Below are 12,558 nucleotides of genomic sequence, written 5' to 3'. Positions count from 1 at the left end.
GTCACGATGGGGGTTTCCCACTCCCCTCCATCTACAGGCTCTAAGATTCCCTGGGCCACCAACTTGTCTAGTTCGCGCTCGATTTTGTGTTTGAGCGCAAACGGGACTCGCCGCGGCCGGACCCTACTGGGGGAGACATTCAAGTTAAGCTTGAACGATATGGGGGGCCCGGTGTACTTGCCTAATGACCCGGCAAAGACGTCGGCGAACTCCCGGCAAACGGCCTCAACGGAGTCCCCCTGGATCCGATGGATCCCGGACACTGAGATTCCCAGGGCCTCAAACCAGTCCAGCCCGACCAGGCTGGCTCTGCGGCCCTCTACCACTACAACGTCCAGGTGCCCTTCGCGACCCTTAAACCCCACTGAAATGGTGGTCTCCCCCTTCACCTTGACCGGCGAATTCTGAAAATCGGTCAGGGTTAATTTAGTAGGCCGTAATTTAATCCGTTGCTTGCTCCGGCTAATTATGTGGTTAAGGGTCTCGTCCGAAATAATCGAGACCGCTGATCCGGAGTCAAGCTCCATGCTGCAAGGGACACCTTGCAAACGGATTGTTAATCTAATTTTGGGTTTGAGCAGCCGGCGGCTACCCGTGTGGTTAATGGCCAGCCGGCTCTCGACATAGCCAATTTTTGTTTTGGTGGGGGCCCCAGTACCTTCGAACGGCGGTTCCTCCGGCTGCAGCTCGTGGATCTCCTCTCGGGGGCGGCGGCTACGGCAGACGGCGGCTATGTGGCCTGTTTTCTTGCAGGCCCGGCACGTGGCGGACCGGAACTTGCAGAGGCTGCGCATGTGGTTCCCACCACACCCTGCGCACCTCTGGGGAATGGCAGTGTTGCTGGGAGGCCTGGGCCTGTCTGGGCGTCTGGCTCGCTGGTCGGGGGTCGACTTCTACTGGAGGAGGTCGATGCTCAGGTCGTCCTCCTCTGTGGCCCCTTGCCGGTGGACGCTGGTTGCCTGGTTGCCGGGCCGGGTTCCCTGGCAGGCTTGGACGGCCCCGCAGGCTGCTTCGTGGGCTAGGATGGCGTCCTCAGCTTCCTGGAGAGAGACCTCCTCTCTTTCGAACAGGCGCTCCTGCAACCGCCTGTCGTGTAGGCCGCAAATCAGCCGGTCCCGTAGTCGCTCCTCCAAATTTGTGAACCTGCAAGCGACGGCAGCTTCCCGTAGGGCGGCGAGGAAGTCGGCGCCGGTCTCGTCGGGGCGCTGGTCCCTTTTCTCGAATTGTGACCGTGCGGCCACCTTGGAGCGCCGGGGCCTGAAATGTGCGTTGAGCCTGGCCACGAGGTCTCGGTACGCGACGGTGTTGATGGCCTCCTGGGGGAACAGGTTCGCGGCGACTTCCAGCAGCGCTGGTCCCCCAAGGCAGAGCAGGGCGGCCGCCTTTGCACCGTCCTCCGATATCTGATTGAACCGCATGTACAGTTCAACGTGAGGCAGGTAACGGGTCCAGGTTTCGGGGCAGCGGGTCTCGAATTCGCGGGGTTGTCCGGCTCTAGCCATGGCGGCAGTTGGTCGTGGATGTGGCGCTTGGCGTTGCCGGTTCGGCTGGCGGTCGTGGGGGGAAGAAGGAAAAATGCCTTTCACTTCAGCTCGCGGAGCGTTTCCCCAGTGACTTCAGCTCTTGGTTGGCAGCAATCCCACCTTCGTCGCCACTATTGTGTAGTGGGTCCGACGCAAGAGAGACGCCAGCCGGTGTGTGAGTTCAGCTCTTTATTGGAAGGGGAAGTGAACTGAGGAATGAGGGCTACCTGGCCTCCTTATATACCTGGCCAGGTAAGCTAACAGCCAATGGGGTTGGCCCTAGGTTTCCCGCCGAAACTGTCCAGGCCAACGCCCCCTGAGGGCTGTTGCTATGCAGATGCCTGCATACATAACAGTAGCGCTGGAGAGAAAAATTATTAACTGCCTTTTTTTTCTACTAGCTTCTACCTCCACCACCCATTTATTTTATTTTTTTAAAAGTTGTTTTACAGTTTTTTAATTATATGCTGGGATGGGTAGCCATAGAAATATGATAAATATAACAAATAAAACATTACCTATCTTTTCAATCGCCACTTGAAGTAATTACCGAGGATCATGGTATTCCATGGGTAAGGTACATGGTATATAGTATGCTTCAATATGGAGTTTGTGTGGGAATTGATTAGCTTTTGTTCCTAGTTACTTTAGTGTATGAGATAATTAATACCCATCTAAAGAAAAAGTGATAAGACAGTGTTTATTAGAAATCAGAAAGATCTTTACTTGTCAATAGGAATCATTATTCCAAAATCAATATAATGCATGTTACAGTATACCAATTAGCAATCTTTGATGCCTCCTTTCTAAACGTTATGCCTTAAATTCCAATCTAATCTACACATCAATAATTGTCACTCTTGCCGACTTTAGAGCACAGTTGGGAGAAAGAACTGAGAAAAATATTAATATTTTCTGTTTTCTCTGTTTTGTGTTTCATGGATAAACCCATGGTCTATCTGTGTTTGATGAAAATTTACTATAAGATTCTACAAAGTCTGCTTCATCATCATCATCAATCACCATTTTAGCTATTTTCTATCCACTGCAGGATGAAGCCCTCTTCTGCATGTTTCCAACTAATACGGTCCTGAGCTTTCTTTTGCCAGTTGGGCCCACAATGCTTGCTGATGTTGTCGATCCATCTTGTTTCAGGTCTCTTTCGTGGATGCTTTTTATCAAGCCATTCCGTGACAGCCTTGGTCCACCTGCCATCAGTTCTTGCTATGTGACCAGCCTATTTCCATTTCAATTGTTTTACTCTCTTGATGACATTGTATACTTTTCTTTGTTCCCTAATCCATGTGCAGGTCTTTTTATCCTGTCTTGTAAGGCCGAGCATGTGTCTTTCCTTGGCTCTTTGTGCCACTCTTAACTTTTGTATCAATTGTGAGGTTAGTATCCATGTTTCATCAGCATATGTTAGAGCTTTTCAGTCATAGTGGGAGGCTGTTCTTGAAAATTATGTTTAGCTTGCCAAGTGCCTGCCAACCACATTTAACACACCATTCAATTTCCTTTATTGTATCACCTTCCATTGAGATCCATTAGTCAAGGTATATGTAGTGGTCAAAGCTGCAGAAAGCAGGAGAACCATATGGCCTACATACAAAGATAGTTTTAAAACATCTTGAACGCATTTGCACAATGTATAATAGGGGATCTACCCAAAGTAAATTTCAGCATTTCACTCTTAGAGCTTCTGGCCTGAATTTATTAACAATGTCCATTCCCTCAGGGCTTCTGCCTGAGGTGATCAGAGAGCTCCTCTGCGGCTACAAAAGGCCTGTTCTAGCTTTCCTTATCTGTAAAGGCATAACCAGTCCCACAGGATGGCTGATGAGCAGTGGTGGGATTCAAATATCTGAACAACTGATTCTCTGTGTGGATGCCGCTTCCATAAGTCCATTCTGGGCCTGGGCAACAAAAAATTAGATACCAGTTCTACCGAAGTGGTGCGAACTGGCTGAATCCCACCACCGCTGATGAGTTATCTTTTTGAAAATGATCTTCTGACATTTTGGTGCTAAATCCAGGTTTCAGTCTTTCTTTTTGGAAGCTTCAGGAAAATATGAGAATATTTCATATAATAAAAAGGTACTGATTAGTTTTCCAAATCATGCCATTAATCTTGCATTTTTGCAAGCAGAAAATGGTTTGTACCAGACTTCCAATGATTCCACTTCCATCGGCAGGTTGGAAAAGTGAACAGAAATCATGCAACTTCATTTATTTACATTTTTATACTGTCAATCAGAGGAGTCTGAGAAAAACATCCCACTTCTTTATCAATCCCTGTACGTAAGACCAAGTTTAAAGATTAAATTTAAAAGGTCACACAATGACCACCACGTGCCAAATAACCATTGAAAAATGAAGGTCTTCCATATTTTGAATGCCAAGATGAAAAAACCATATACGCCTTGGAGCAGACATATGATGGAGGTCAGCCACACAGAGGACTTTTTTGGTTACCCATAAATGTGAAATAGAGGTGAAATTTTCCTTCTGTGGGATGTACAAGGTTGAATTTTATTTTCTGCCAACACATCAAAGAAAACCATTAAAACATTCTGTTTTAATATTAATATAAAATATTCACCCATGGAGCACCATTAAGCAAGGAATGGATAATGCCTTTTGATGCAGCAACTAACCACAGTGATCCTGAGGCAAAGAAATGAATAAGAAGATATGTGATTAAATCAACCAAACAAGGGGAAGTTGAAATAAGGCTGCTACTGTTCAGTAAATGAGACAAATAATACACCCAGCTTCTCTGCTCAGTGGTGTAGATTAGGGAAACACAAAAACATTCGGCCTCAAGATTACCTTGATACAGAGGATTTTAAAGATTAATATTCAATTGAAGCCAGAGTTTTTCCTTTTAGATTACTGGATAAACAGTTAGAAAAAAGTTAAGAAAGATGATTTCAGTGTATGATTACTGTGGCAAGATTATTACACGCACAGAGATTGAAAATTCAACACTACGCGACATGGAGGAATGGTTGATGAAATTGACAGATCTTGCTGAGATGGATAAATTAAGTAACACCATCTACATTTATTTGTGATGAAAAAGTTTTATGGACTTTGTGGGTAAAATGAAAACAAGTGATTTATGGCTCTGATGATTAGATAGAATAGATTATAGAAAGAAAATTACTGTATTATGATGAAACTTTACAGAGAGATGTTAAAATATAATTGTACTTATAACTGTTGTGAAGAATATCAGAAGCCACTTATCTTTTTTCTTTTCTATTTTTTCTGTAATTTCTCTTTTGTTGCACTTTTTCTTTCTCTTGATTTCTTTCTTTTCCTCTTCTTATTTTGTATTCATTTCTGATAGTTTTATTTTTTTAGTTTCAGTAAAATAAATGATAGGTAGGTAGATAGATAGATAGATAGATAGATAGATAGATAGATAGATAGATAGATAGATAGATAGATAGATGATAGATAGATAGATAGATTTGGGTCCAAATATTTGTCTCATTAAGTGATGTAATATTGGGTGCTATACTATATAATTAATTACACACTATGGTTTAACACCTTTTCTATCTCTTTCTGTATAATCCTCAGTGACCTAAGTTTAGGATTTTGAGTTCATTTTGGCTGGGTTCAGTGATCCCTGTATAGGGATCTTAATAAAGAAAATCAAATTCACATCACAGGTTCTCATTTTAGTGGCTTTTTCCTGCAAACTTTTCATTTGATAAGAAATTTCTATCTAAGATGAAGAATGACTAATCTAGTTCTACTTGGAAAAAATTGGGGGGAGGGGGGTATACATGGTCCTGTCTATTAAAAGAGACCCCAAAAGAGACCAAAATTATGTAGTGGAGGGGAAAGGAAGATAGAGTCAAATGATTGGACTGTGTTAGTGGCTTTCCTCCCAGACTAAACAAAGGGGTCGCAAAAAGATTTATATTCCTAAAAGGTTTTTTTTTGCAGATCTCTTGATTACCAGAAGAGGTTTTAAAGAAAAACTGATGAATCATTGAAAAGCATAATGCTGATTGCTCTGGTTAACAAGATGGCTTAGAAAGAGTTGACAGGTAGTTCTCAACTTATGACCACAATTAGTACTGGAATTTCAGTTGCAAATTTTTAAGATTGTAAGTTGAATCACACCTATTTTAATGATAATTTTTATGGTGATCATAATAATTGTTAAATGAGTCATGCGGTCATTAAATGAACCTAGCTTCCACTATGATGTGTTTTGCTGGGTTTTTCCAGAAATTAGCAAAAAAAAAGGTTGCAAATTGCAATCCCAAGACAGCAGGACTCTGCAACTTGTTATCAACGTAGGCCAATTAAAAATGCCTGAATTGCAATCATGTGACTACACTGTGGTACAATGGCTGTCATAAAGTTGAACCATTGTTAAACAAAAGGATATAAGTCAAGGACTAACTATATGGCTTTCTATATACAGACATCCTTTGTATCAGTGATACAAATGAGAACAGTTGAGGAAGTCTGTGCAATCTTTGAAAATGTCATTCTTGATTCCTTTTGAATGTTTTTATTCCTCGTTGCTACTGGAATTGCTGTAGACAGAGAGACATGAAATATTGAAGACAACCCATCAATCTTTAACCTGAGGTCCTTTTTCTGGCTGGACATCCTATGAGATTCTTTCTAGTGCATAACAGTACCCAGTTTGATTGGGGGGGGGGGAAATTCTTCCTCAATTGATATTGTTGATCTGTTGGCTTGACCATCAAAATTACTTTTGAGCAAACCCTGAACCAAACTGGGGGTACAGTTTGCAATGGGGGAAGGAGAGAGAGAAATCATGCAAGAAAACATTAAGTTGCATGAAGAGCGCTTATTCTTAAATTGGAATTTTCAAATAGAACTCAATCCAAATAATTGAATTACCAATTTGCATGCTAGCAGTGGGTTTGGATTTCCATTGCTTGAATAATAGTTTCCATGAAGAATAGCATATTTGTTTTTAAAAAGGGGGAAATTTAATAGATAGTACAGGGAGATTTGTTCTTAGGTCAGAGTTTTTGCATGTCTTCATTATGTATATCAGGATTTTAAAAATTTGGAGTTGCAAGAGAGAAAGGAAGAAAGGGAAACAGAAAAAAATTCTCAAAATATGCTAAATTTAGTCACCTTTGAGCAGAACGCAGACTGGCAGGCACACACAGGCAGAACAGTCATCATAGTTCAAATCATGTTTAATAAATCAAAACAACATTTCTTTCTGCATTTACTTTTTACTGGTCCATAGATTGCTATCTAATCCCCTGATCCCCAACCCAGAAGAAAGGACAAAAAATTAAAAATAAGATAAAATTGCCCCATTTAATTTTTTAAAGTTCAGTTAGATTGGAAACGACAATGGTTTTTAGGCTTTGATTGTCTCTGCCCACTACCTGGACTGACTGATTGCATTTGACTGACAGGTCTGATTTAGGTTTTTCTGTAACTTTGTACCTGAATTTTGGGGGGGATGGAATTTTTCCTCATTCACTACAACTATGAAAAGCTATTTGCAATATAATCCTGAATGTACCCAGAATTGCCCTAAACCTGAAATCTAAATGTTCTATCTGGAAATGAAATTCATTGTTAGATTGCGAGGGTTAAATAGGGGATCAAATTTTAATTTTAATTTTTAAACAGAACCATAATTCTCACCTGCTGCCGGCATCAACTTCCCTCCGCCCAGTGCGCTCCCACAGAGAGGGCCTCCTCAGGGTGCCATCGGTCAGAGAATGTCGTCTGGTGGCCCCCAAGGGGAGGTCCTTCTCAGTGGGCGCGCCAGATTTGTGGAACCGTTTACCGGTTGAGCTCCGGACAGCACCCGATCTTCGCTCCTTCCAACGCGATCTGAAGACCTACTTGTTCGAACAAGCTGGCCTGGCCTGATGGGTGATGGGTTTTGGTTTTATTATCGTTTTATGTATTTTAATGTATTATTATATTGGGCACTTTGTTTAATCTCTTTTTAATTTTTGTATTCTTGTATTTTAGTATGTATTGCCCTGTTCACCGCCCTGAGTCCTTCGGGAGAAGGGTGGTATACAAATAAAATTAATAATAATAATAATAATATTCTTGATAGAAATGAATAATCAGTTTTGAATGACACTAATTTAATAGACATTCCTAACCAGGAAACTATAACAGTGTGCATGAGAGTGTATGGGTATGTTTCAACACTGTGTTTAGGGACTTATGAGGCTTTCCTATATTTTCAAACCCTGCTGCTTGTCTTTATTAGCTTTTTTTTTTTTGGATCTCATTGCCAGCCTTTTTTCCTCTTAGCCTTCTCTTTTTCTGACTTTATTGAGTTTTTTGGCCATCCTACACAATGCAGGCACACATGCACCTAGACATGCTATGAGCATTCTAGCTTCTCATCTTCCACTAATGGCAGTTCCCCCTTTGGTAGCTCTGGAATCTTTTCTCCTGAGTCATTTGAGTTTGCTAAAGTTACCAGCTGACTGCTGCTATCAGTTGTAGCAACCAACTTGCTGCAGTTAGGTTCTCCTGGTCTCGCAACTCCTGCTCAAAGAGCAGGTAGCAGTAGTGGGTAGGAGAGCCTTTATGCAACTACATGTTGTGCTTTAGTTATGTCCTTTCCGCGTTTAGGAGTCCCTACACTTAGTCACTCAAGCCCTGATCACCTCACATCTGGAGTATTGTAACATGCTGTACATGGGGCTACCCTTGAAAAGTATTTGGAAGGTATAGCTAGTGCAGAGGTGGTTAATGGATTAAGATAAAATGTGTGCATCTTGTTCCCTTCCTTCCCATGTTGTTAATTTTAAACCAGTTTTAGTGTTAGTATTTCTTGTTTTGATGTTTTAAGGCAGGGGTCACCAACTTGTGGGCCACAGCTCACTACCGGGCCATGGCCAGCGGGCTGCAGAACAAGGTGGCCAGTGCATGCATGTGTGTGCACGCGCTCACCCCCACTCATGCTAGTGCCACTGCTGCTATGCAAACGGGGCACCGTGCAGCAAAGGCGGGGTGCCACATGGTGAAAACAGGGTGCCACATAGTGAAAACAGTCAGTGCTAGTGTCATGCAGGCACTAGCACCACCCCATTTGTGTCACGTGTGCTCGTAGCCCCGTTTGTGTGTGCATACGCCCACACACATAAAATGCTTCCCCCTCCCTTTCCCTGCAATCCACCAACCAAGAAAGGTTACAGACCTCTGTTTTAAGGTTTTAGTTTGTTTTTATGATTGTAACCCACCTAGAGTTGCCTTTATGTGATATGGGTGGCATATAGATTTACTAACTAAATAAACAAAATATGGTGTCAGGTGGCTGTAAGAATCTGTATGGGAAGAAACATGTTTAAATTAAATTCCTGAAGTTGGGACTGCAGCTGATACAATATGCAGCAGGACAATTCTGTCAGTCTAGAATAATACTATTTTAAAATCACTACATTGACTACCATAAGACCTCTGGGTCCATATCAAAATGTGGGTTATTATCTTTAAAGTCTTACAAGATCCAGTACTAGGTTACATCAGGCAACATTTTGCCAAAACAAAATCTATACAGCTGAGCATCTATCTGGAGCCCACTAAGAATCTCTCTGACCTGTGAAATATATGGGATGTGGACAAGACAGTAGAGTTCTTGATAGTGATCTCCACTTTGTGGATATAAAGATTACACTGAAATTAAGAAAGGGCAGTTTCTCTAAACATGGTAAAAAGTAGGAGGTTTCAGTTGGCTTATCAAGCAAACAGTCTTTTAGTCCATCATCCCAACATTCAGAGGAAAAAAGTTTCAAAATCTTCAATGAGTTAATGTCTTAATTAATTTACTAATAGTGAAAAACTAGAAGGTTCTCGGGATTCTCTATTCTAACATCTAATTCTGGGTATTAATGCTCATTTAAGAAGTCTACATGCATCTTGCTTTCTTGATTGTCCTCTGCAGTGTAGTAGTTCAACAATGTGGCTCCTACCCTGGGGATGTATATTTATTTATTTATTTATTTATTTTATTACATTTATATACCACCCTTTCCCGAAGGACTCAGGGCGGTTTACAGGGTGATTAAAAAACAAAGATACAAAAGTTAAAAACAGATTTAAAAATTATATTCGTCCCTGCATAAATAAAACCCCAGTTAAAATTAAGATTAAAGCTAAAATTAGAATTCTCAGCCTGGGCCAGAGAGCTTGAAGAGCCAGGTCTTCAGGTCCCGGCGGAATGACCGGAGGTCGGGGGCAGTCCTCAGCTCCACTGGCAGCTGGTTCCAAAGGGCAGGCGCACCCACTGAGAAGGCCCTATCCCTGGGTGTCGTCCGCCGGCAATCTCTTACCGGTGGCACCCTGAGAAGACCCTCCCTGTGGGAGCGCACTGGACGAAGGAAACTTGATGCCGGCAGCAGGTGTTCCCTCAGATATCCCGGACCCAAGCCATTTAGGGCTTTATAGGTCATCACCAGCACCTTGAATCTCACCCGGAGGGCAACCGGGAGCCAATGCAGCTCGCGGAGTAGAGGTGTTACATGGGAGTATCGGGAAACCCCCATCACAACTCGCGCGGCCGCATTCTGCACCAGCTGAAACCTCCGAGTGGTCCTCAAGGGCAGCCCCATGTAGAGACGTTGCAGTAGTCTAAACGGGAGGTCACAAGCGCATGAGTGACTGTGCGTAGGGCATCTCGGTCCAGATAGGGTTGCAATTGGCGCACCAGGCGAACCTGGGCAAAAGCCCCCCTGGTCACGGCTCCTATATGGTCTTCAAAATTGTATATACAGCCCCTATCCTCCTTGTATTTTTAAAACAAATGAAGAGTGATCTATATCAATGTCTCCAGATTAATTGAGGTGCCATGATAATTTTCTTAATTTTTGCTTATGAAGAAACTGAAAAGTATAAATGTTAGTATGCATCTTTGTAGGACAGTTTCCTCCACTTTCTCCCCCAAACACCAATTATAGGACCTTCCCAGCTATCACTCCTGTCCAAAGTATCCCAAATTGCTTCTCAGTCTGAAAACATCCTTTATATCTACTGCTAGCCATATTCCAGTTTATCACCTGCTATAACTGCCTGTTCATTACCTCTGGTCTAATAGCTTCTGTCTCCATTGATTTAATGGCAGCTATCTCTTGGCCTCAGCTCCATTCATGTTCAGCAGCAGTCCTCTTGCAGCAGCAACTGCAGTTTGCTCAGGAGTCTTTGATGAGACACTTTGTCAAAACCCATCTTTTATAAGCCCAAGTAAACAGTGTCTAGTGGATCATCTCTGCCAGGGTGCTTGTTTACCTCAGACTTACATTTTCAGAAGCATCTGATAATTCTTCAGCAAGATTTATCCTTCTGTGTGCTTGATAACTTATCTTTAATAATGTTTTCTGCATTGAACAGTTGTTGAATGACTAGTTTGCAGTTTTCTCAGCCTTCATTCCACAGCTCCCTTTTTAAAAATTGCCATTACTTTTCCATGTTTGCATACCGTGGTACAGTTGCTAATCTTAGAGGCAGTTCAAATATGTCAGTTTTGTAAAAGTTTGGTTTTGGGGTCTCTGGATTGGATCCAGGATTAGGCAGACCTGCAATAAACAACTGAAATTAATGGGACAAGTATGCCATGATTAAATTAAATAAGTTTGCTTTTAACCAAGTTTAGATTCAGCCCAATTACATTTGTAGGAGTTACTTAGCAACATCTGTTACTAGGTGACTTTAGTTTAATTAATGGAGCTACGACTAGTGCAGTAAAACCCACAGGGACATCTGTGCCTTTACCTATCTCGAATAAACCTATCTCTCAGAGATATGAAGGGAAAAAAAGCATATCTTCTTCATTGCTGTGAACATACTGATAAAAAAATAATTATTTGGAAATTGTTACAAAAAATTATTTTCCTCAGGTTAGGAGCAATCACTATTTGCATCAAGTTTATACAATTAGTAAAACAAAATCAAACTCCAAAATTAGTGTTTATGGGACTAGATTAGGCATGCCTAGAAGAAATATTAATATGTTTAAATGTTTCAACTGCAGGGTACAATATTTCATAAAGTCTGCGTTTGTTTTGTTTGTTTTATATTCCTCTGGGTTCCAAAGTTAGAAACATGGCTTAACAGCCTATTACATACAAATACACATTCTAAAGTCCTGCTTGGACATGCAAGGAAAATTTGCACAGTCCTTTTGAAATCTTTCCTGTAATAAGACTTATGAATGGATTGTTTTACAAATATCTGTAGTGTTTAGTGTCATGGGGTGATGCTGATAGAAATAACCAGGTTTTAAATCTGTTCATCTTCTGAGATGATTTTGCACTTTTTGTAGTCATATTTAATTAGGAATACTGTAATCTATCTCCATAGAAATGGCAGAGTCACTAATTCTTCAAAAACATATTTTAAAATTCTAATTTCTTCTTTAAAAATCAAAGCAACATATTGTTCTTTCTATTTTCTCATATTTTGGGACTATGATCTTTAGTGGAGACTAAAGCAAATTTGTTACACTGGTACTAATTAAACATGGAGTTTCTGAATACATGCAGGAAAAGGAAATTATGTTTCTTCAGTCCTATTCACATAGCTTTCAGCACACATTTTAGTGCATTGGTTTCTCCAATACTCTTGATTAATTTAAAAACTTTGAGCCAATGCTGGGAAAGTAGCGTGCAGGAATACTGATATTTGGCACAATCTTAATACTTTTTACTTCAATGGGTGAGGTCTCTGGTGAGCCCTGGTGGTGTAGTGGATGGAATGCAGTATTTTCTTTTGATAAATATTTTATTAATGTTCTAGTTTTACAATCAAATACTTAATAAACAACGTGTTATCTGGTCCATTATTAATTCAGTGGTATATATTAACTTCTTCAATCTAGATCCAATATTACATCATCAAATGTTTCCTCTCTTCTTCTAGTAGTACCTATTTTCCCACACTAGGCAAATACAATTCTTATTGTTATTAATAAATATACAATTGAATATCAACATTTTTGTTACATTTTTCTCATAATAATAATGTCATTTTTAGATAACTTTTCTAA

Source organism: Vipera berus, assembly GCF_964194415.1.
Source record: "Vipera berus genome assembly, chromosome: 3".
Lineage (NCBI taxonomy): Eukaryota > Metazoa > Chordata > Lepidosauria > Squamata > Viperidae > Vipera > Vipera berus.
Note: the sequence above shows the minus strand (reverse complement) of the source record.